The sequence below is a fragment of the Euprymna scolopes genome, chromosome 16, assembly GCF_053919585.1.
Source record: "Euprymna scolopes isolate OS-2025 chromosome 16, ASM5391958v1, whole genome shotgun sequence".
NCBI classification, from domain to species: Eukaryota; Metazoa; Mollusca; class Cephalopoda; order Sepiida; family Sepiolidae; genus Euprymna; species Euprymna scolopes.
In genome coordinates, this window is record NC_136497.1 from 73,052,534 (window position 1) to 73,060,372 (window position 7,839).

Consider the following 7,839-nt stretch of genomic DNA (forward strand, 5'->3'; position numbering starts at 1 on the left):
GAAGAAAGTAGATGTACCTGTAAAGATGGGAGCTTTCGGGAGTGTAACAAATGAATTTGACTAGTGGATTGAGAAGATTGGGATCAATTGCAACGTTAGAGTGCTTCAGAAGACTACCTTGTTGGGAACCACCATACTTTTACGAGTAAAAAAAAAAAGATAATAACCTATGGTGATTTCTTCTGATTCCTCTATCAGCAAAAATCGGCAATAATAAGAGACAGTTAAAAAATGTGACCATTGAAATACTACTACTACTACTACTACTACTACTACTACTAATAATAATAATAATAATTTATCTATATTAAAAATATATTTCTAATATTGCATAATGTCTTTATATATTCTTATATTTTCATATGAATATTTGAACATTTCTGGAATGTCAATAATGTATCCCCGCCACACACACACATATATATATATATATATATATATATATATATATATATATATATATATATACACACACACACACACACACACACACACATATATATATATATATATATATATATATATATATATATATATATATATATATATATATATATATATATATAAATCAGGTGTCTTTGCCACAAATCAAAAACTTAGCTTTCATTTAAAATGTGCATTATTGATTTCTTGCAGAGTTTTGGAAATGTATGATTAATTTTTAAGGAGAATTCTGTACAAAATTTCAATTGTAATTTATTTGTTCAATCTTTCTCGACTTTCAATCATCTGTTTTTTATCAATAGATGTTTTGAAAAAAAATGCTTATGTCTTTAATGTTAAAAGTGTGCCGTTCATGCTGTCTTCCGTATTCATTTCACTTTTACTTGTTTTCTATTTCTCTTTCCTTTTTCAGCGCGATCTTTTTTCCTCGCTCCCCCCCTTTCTGACTGTTTATTTTCTTTATTTCTCCCTTCCTTTTTGTTCTCGATTTATTTCTGCCTAACCCTATTATTTATGTTTCTTTTATTTCCTTCTTTATTACTTTTTTCTTTTCTTTTATTTTCGTTGATTTTTATGCAATTTTCATTGTAAGAGAACGTTTCGGCGCGTGTTAAAATATCAGTGGCAGCCGAAGGATTGCTGGCTAGTAAAAATCTTAGCAGCAGCCATTAAAGCATGTATGCAAATTAGCAAGTGTGCACAAGCTTGTGTCGCAAGAAAAGTGCTCGAAAGCGAAGTGTCCGGGTAAAAATGGACGAATGAAAATGAAGGCGAATAAGCGAAGGCCAGGCCGACACGTGATGGCGAGGAAGGAAGAATTTTAAAATGTACATGTGTGTGCGAAAAAACTTTGAAAATATAATGAAATGCGTGTTTTTGGAAGAACCACGAATAAGGCCATTTCATTTGCACTAAGAAAAAGTGAAAAGCAGGATTATTACAGAGTGGTCGCTAGAAAAGCGGAAAATTTGGAATCCATATTAAATAAAGAAGTAGTCAAACACCTCAGCAGAAACAATCTCCTTAGTGACATGAAATATGGTTTCCGCTCCGCAAGATCTACAGCAGATGTGCTAACGGTTATATTTCATAGGATTAGTGAATCTCTTGACAAAGGCTTCCTTTCCAGGGCAATTGCTCTTGACATATCGAAGGCTTTCTTCACAAGATTACCAGCTACGGTATCACTGGAAATGTTTTCTCAGTTATTAAATCATTTTTCTCCGATAGGTTCATAAGAGTAGTGGTTTATGGGCAGAAATCAGAGGCCCACAGTATTAATGCTGGAGTCCCTCAGGGGCCCATCCTGAGCCCAACTCTCTTCCTGATCTACATCAATGATCTCCCAAAACACACTTAAATCTTTCGTTGACATCTATGCTGATGACACGACCATTTATGGCAACAGATCAAAAGCCCTAAACGACAAATTCTCTCTGGTTCTCTCTCCTCTGATCTTGAGCGCGTGGTACAGTGGGGGAAGAAATGGCTAGTTACTTTTAATACATCCAAAACCAAGCTTCTATCTTTACATCATCAACGCTCTGCTCCCCATCTGGCATCAATTGAAATGGATGGCTCTCGTCTTGGGGAGGCTCCATGTTTTGACAAGATTCTTGTTTGACCTTTACTCCTGATCTGAAATGGAACACGTACATCAGGTATGTTGCCAAGGACGCTGGGAAAATGGTGGGATCCTTCTACCGCTCCAGAAGATATCTAACTACATGCAATTCTCTATCTGTATAAAAGCCAAGTATGTCCAAGGATGGAGTACTGTTACCACATCTGGACAGGAGCTGCTAAAAGTAGCCTATCCTGCCTTGACAGAATACAAAATAGACTTCGTGGCTTAGTGGGGGATGCCCTGTTCTCTTCTTTGCATCCTCTTTCCTACAGAAGAGACGTTGCGAGTCTGTCTTTGTTTTATCGTTATTTCCATGGCAAGTGCTCGTCTGAGCTCCAATCTCTCGTCCCCCTCACAAATCTTTCACGAAAAACACCCGTCTTGCTGAAACTGTCATTAATTTTCCCCACTCTTTATCTGTGCCTAAATCCAAACGTATCTTCCATGAGCAGAGCTTTTTTCTTAGAAGTGCACGACTGTTGAACTCTCTTCCGTTTGCCTGTTTTTCACCTGACTACAACTTGGATGTCTTCAAGTCCAACATAAACAAATTCCTGACAAACCGCCTTCTTAAGTAAGACACTATCAAATCTCCAATACTACTGATTACTACGATATTATCTCATTGATTATCTCATGCTTTATTGTAACTATCTCATCGATTACTGTACACGCAATAACCCTTATCCCCGAGTGGCTTCTGGGCCTTGATAAGTGGTGACCTCCATGTAAAAAAAAGGTCAGCTTAGATCATGAATAAAATGCGTCATTGCTATTTTTTGATTGGTGCCGTGTGAGTGTTGCAAAAATTAATCGTTTTTGACACTGCAGTGAAATGCACCGACGACATTTTGAGTATTTATGAGGGTAATATAACATTTGTGTTTGAAAAACTTTGGAAAATTATTCTTTGCAAAAATAAATCGTTGTTTGACAAATTTCCCGCTTTTCTAGCGACCGCCCTGTATTTCGTTCCTATTTATTCTTGTGTGTTTCTTCTTTTGCGACGGTACTAGACGGCGTGGGGGGGGAGGTACGAAAGAGGCTTGAACTACAGCGACACAGTTAAAAAAGTAACGGCCACGCTACATTACATCTTTTTCTTTCTTTTTTTCTTTTTTTCTTTCTTTCTTTCATTCTTGTTTCCCTTACTCTTAACTTCCTTTCTTTATTCATTTATCCCTTTCTACCTCATATTTTTATTTCCTTCTTTTCTGTAAATCCTAACTATCCCCCTTTTTTTGCGTTACCCTTTCCTCATTATTGTTTTCCCTTTCGATGTCTTCTTTCTTTATTTACTTATATTTTATCGCATTTTTCTTCTTTCTTTCTTTTTTCCTTTTTGTATTTCATTCCTTCCTTATCGGATATTGTCTAAAAACACACGTTAAGTCAACATTTTAGTATATCTATTTAAACAATAAAAACAAAAACTTCAGTTTCAAAGCGTATTATGTATTTCGCTAGTCGGGCGATCGTTTACTAAAGGGAAAAGAATTTATTCATAGACAACACTAACCTAGATCGACATTTCTTGACCTCAGTTGACTGCGATAACCTGTGTTGCAATATGCTTTGGTTATAACATCTTTGTTCTTATGTTATGTATATATACGAGGTGACTTCAATATGTTTTCAGACTTTTTTTTAGTATGGCCATTTTTATTGATAGTACACACATGAAACTCTAATCTCCTTAGAAGTAATCTCCGCCGGCTGCAATGCACTTGTGCAGTTCCAACAACTTACGAAAGGCTACATGAAGTTCTCTTGTGTGAGCATGGCAATGACTCTTGTCACAACCTCTTCCATCTACTCAATTCTCTCATAACGACAGCTTTTAAGTTTTCCTTGAGCTATAGAAATAACCAAAAGTCACAGGGCGCAAATTCTGGACTATAGAAGGGCGAGGAACTGTCTTGATGGCCATCTTGGTAAAAAAAAGACTGTGACAAGGATTTGCTGACTGGTGTAAATACAACTGACCCGATTTGAAGAGTACTGACATCTTCTGACAGAATATCTTCCTGAACGCTCTTAAAATCTCAATATAATATTTCTTGTTGACTGACTGTCTGTTTGGGAACCCAGTGCATATATATCATGTTTATGCTGTCAATAAAATAGATAATCATAAGTTTCTAGGTAGATGTTCTCTCTCTGGCTTTCTTGGGTCTTGGTGAGCCAGCACACTTCCACTGGAAACTCTGTCTCTTGGTCTCTAAACCATAGCACTAGATCCAGCGTTTATCGCAGGTCACTAGAGAATACAGAACTACGGGATCATAATTGATTAACTTGACCATCCCCCTGCTGTCATGACAACGTCTTTCTTTCTGATCTACTCTGAACATCCTTGGGACAAACTTCACGCAAATCTTCCGCATCTTTAGTTCCTGGCGAATAATTGTGTGTACAGATCCAACACTGACATCAAACTGCACTTATTGTCTCTATAGACACACAACCATTGTTATCCATGAAATTCATTATCTGGTAATCACCTCTGGTGTTCTGACCTCTCTAGTCCTCCTACAAATCCCATCATCCCTCACAAACTCCCTGCCTTCCTTCTCACAACTGATGCTCGATTCATGCGAGATTGTTCAAAAGAAGTCTGAAACATTCCATACGTTTCTGCGGTATTTTTCCCCAAATTTAAACGTCCAGATTGCAATTTTGAAATTAACAAGCTGTGACAAGCAGGCTTTAGTAGAATGTGTTCCCATTCCTGCTGTAGCTGTTCATTGTAACGTGAAATCATAAAAATTGATCAGTCATCTCATAAGTTATATAGCAATAACATACTGAATTTTATAGATTTAAATACTTGTATAAAAATAGTTTGGAAACGTAATAAAGGCACCTCGCATATACGTGTTTTGTATATATATATATATATATATATATATATATATATATATATATATATATATATACTTCAGAATAGTTTTTATTTAACAATCAGTTGTTATGGAAACGTGAGATTGTAGGTTTACAAAAGATTACTGGCAGTAATATTCTATAAGTTATCCCATCTAAACAAGAATTGCTCGATATGCAAAATAGAGCAAATAGGGTGCATACCTTTATAACTATTTGCTAATATTTTCTCTCCTCTGATGAGATGGTAGACATCGAAACCCTATAGGTTAAGGAGATTAATTTTCTAAAGCATTCTTTGTCTTGCTTAGAATAATAAAAATTCTTTGATATGAAACTCAACCACTTCATTTCATTTCAATGAGAGTTTTTTGAAATTCATTGAATTACAAGTTAATATATATATATATATATATATATATATATATATATACGTGTATTTATTTCCTACTTTTGTCAATCATCTAGAGCACTCATGTCTTTGCTATCTAATGTATGTGTGCATACAGAGTGTAGAAATATTCATTGTTCCTTATGTATATAACATGTTCATTGTTGTGCTGTCGATCTTCCCAAATGTACGTAGTAAACAAAAGCGACAAAACCCTTTACAGACAGCTTTTCTCACGATCAAACGATTACAACATGCCTGTTAGTCTCAGACCAAAAGAATCACATACCTTCTTCTTCTCGTCCAATCCTCTAAAACGTTTTTCTTTTCTCACTTCCCCTTATAGTTTAAGTTCCTTCTTTTCTGTAAATCCCTTCTAAACCTCTAAAAGAACGCCATAACAACGTGCTGAATTTTACATGGGTTATATTCGTCTGATGAATTTCCTTGTCGAAGCTTGGCTCGCTGGGTACCCCTCTACATCTCCACTCATTCCCCTACCCACTTCCAACAGGGTCGTCCACACGTCTGCTCGTTAACATCTTTCCCGTCAACTCATTTGTTTGATTTTTGCTAACTATTACGTCAGCAAATCAGCAAATCACGTGTCATTCACGTAAGCTAAACCTTCTTTACTTAAACTAACCAAATTCCAATCTGCTTGAAAATTCCTAAATCAGCTTTCTTCATTTTATTTCTGAGTTAAATCCCTAACTAAACATCCAAAGCCGCAAGTACACATTTTCCAAAATCTAATTGTTTTATATTTTTCTAATAATAATAATAATAATAATAATAATAATAATAATAATAATCGACCAGGTTACCCGGCGTTGCCCGATCAATATCTAACAGCATTAGCACCTTAGCAGGTTAAGTACAAACTGACTCGAAGTTTTGTCATTTGTGTTTATTATTGTTAATTCACCTTGAACGAAGTCTACAGGTATAATGTGTAGGGAGTTGAGAAGCGAGATGTCTGCTTACATTACACTTGAACTTCTACATGTCAGTACGGACAGGGAAGCAAAGACCATGGAGGGGATGCCAAAGTCTAGGAACTTTAGTTTTAGTAATCTTTACAGCAAGAGTGTATAATTTTGTTACTTGTCGTGTTAGTCGGGGAGTATTTACATTAAAGGGGATACAAGTGCTCTGAGTTCGTCGGAGTACATTCCATTAAAGTACTTGTAAATTGGACATGTGGTTGCAGTATTTCGGCGATAGGGAAGAATTTATAGTTTGGTTGGTAGTGCAGATGGGAGATTTGATAATAAACAGAATTTCAGAATAATGTGGTCGTCAAGTAAATACTTAGGAACTAGAAGAAAACAAATATTTGTTCTGATCAACTAAAATCAGCTATTTATCTATATATCTGTAACAGTGAAATTGTCTCTGTGTGTGTGTTTGTGTGTGTACACATTTCCCTACCAAACTACTCTGTCAATTTTCAGTCTACAGTCTCGAGATTTGACATAGAGGTATTGAGATGTGGAAAAATCTTTTTAATCGGTGTTCTGCCAGAACTTTTGACCTTTGAAAACTCTACCAAAACTCCCCTCCTAATTTTTAGTCTAAACACTTGAAATTTCAGATGTAGGTTACGTGGACATGGATCAAACTTTTTAATTTGATTTGCGCCCAAAACAATAAATGTTAAGAGGTCAAAATTGGGTCCAAAAATTGACCTCTGTGGTTTCTGAAATAATTTTTGGTCTAAACCTTTGAAATTTTACATAAAGTGTGTTCAGACATAGGGCAAGATTTTTTTATCGATTTTTGGCCGAAAAATTGGCTGCCAAGGGATCAAAGTTCAAAAGATTTAACCTTTGCGGTCTGTAGCAAATTATTCAACGAACTTTAGGTCTAAACACTTGAAATTTTAGATGTAGGTTACCTGGACATGAGTCAAACTTTTAATATATGTATACATATGCACATAAATTTATGAACAGTACATAGGGCACAAGCAACGCCGGGATGAACTACTAGTGTTCAATAATTTAATAGATATACATCTATAACTTATTTTTAGCTAACGTTGTATTATTTAAAATAAAATTATAGATTTATAATAATTTTGTTTAATGAATAACTTAATAAAAAAACAATACAATTATAATCATATTTTCCAAATCATATTTAAGAAAAATTATTTGGTAAAAATACGGCCTAGTTTAAAAACACAGCTAAAAGAAAAATAAAATATAAATGCTTCCACACAATAAAACATATAAATAACAAAGAGCTTCGCAACATGATTGAGAACAGAAATAACGTATAGAGAGCGGTTCCTCTATTGGGTCTATATTTAGCAGATTATGCTGAAGTTGTTACTAAATATATCTTCACGGTCGGATTTTTCTTTTTCTGTTTTTCTTTATTTTTTTGCTGAAGAATTTGTTAACAGTAGATTTGAAAACCCCATGTTGTAGTAAGCTGGAAAGCAGACCAGTTATACTGTTTCACTGACGGGCAGTTGATGGCAAAA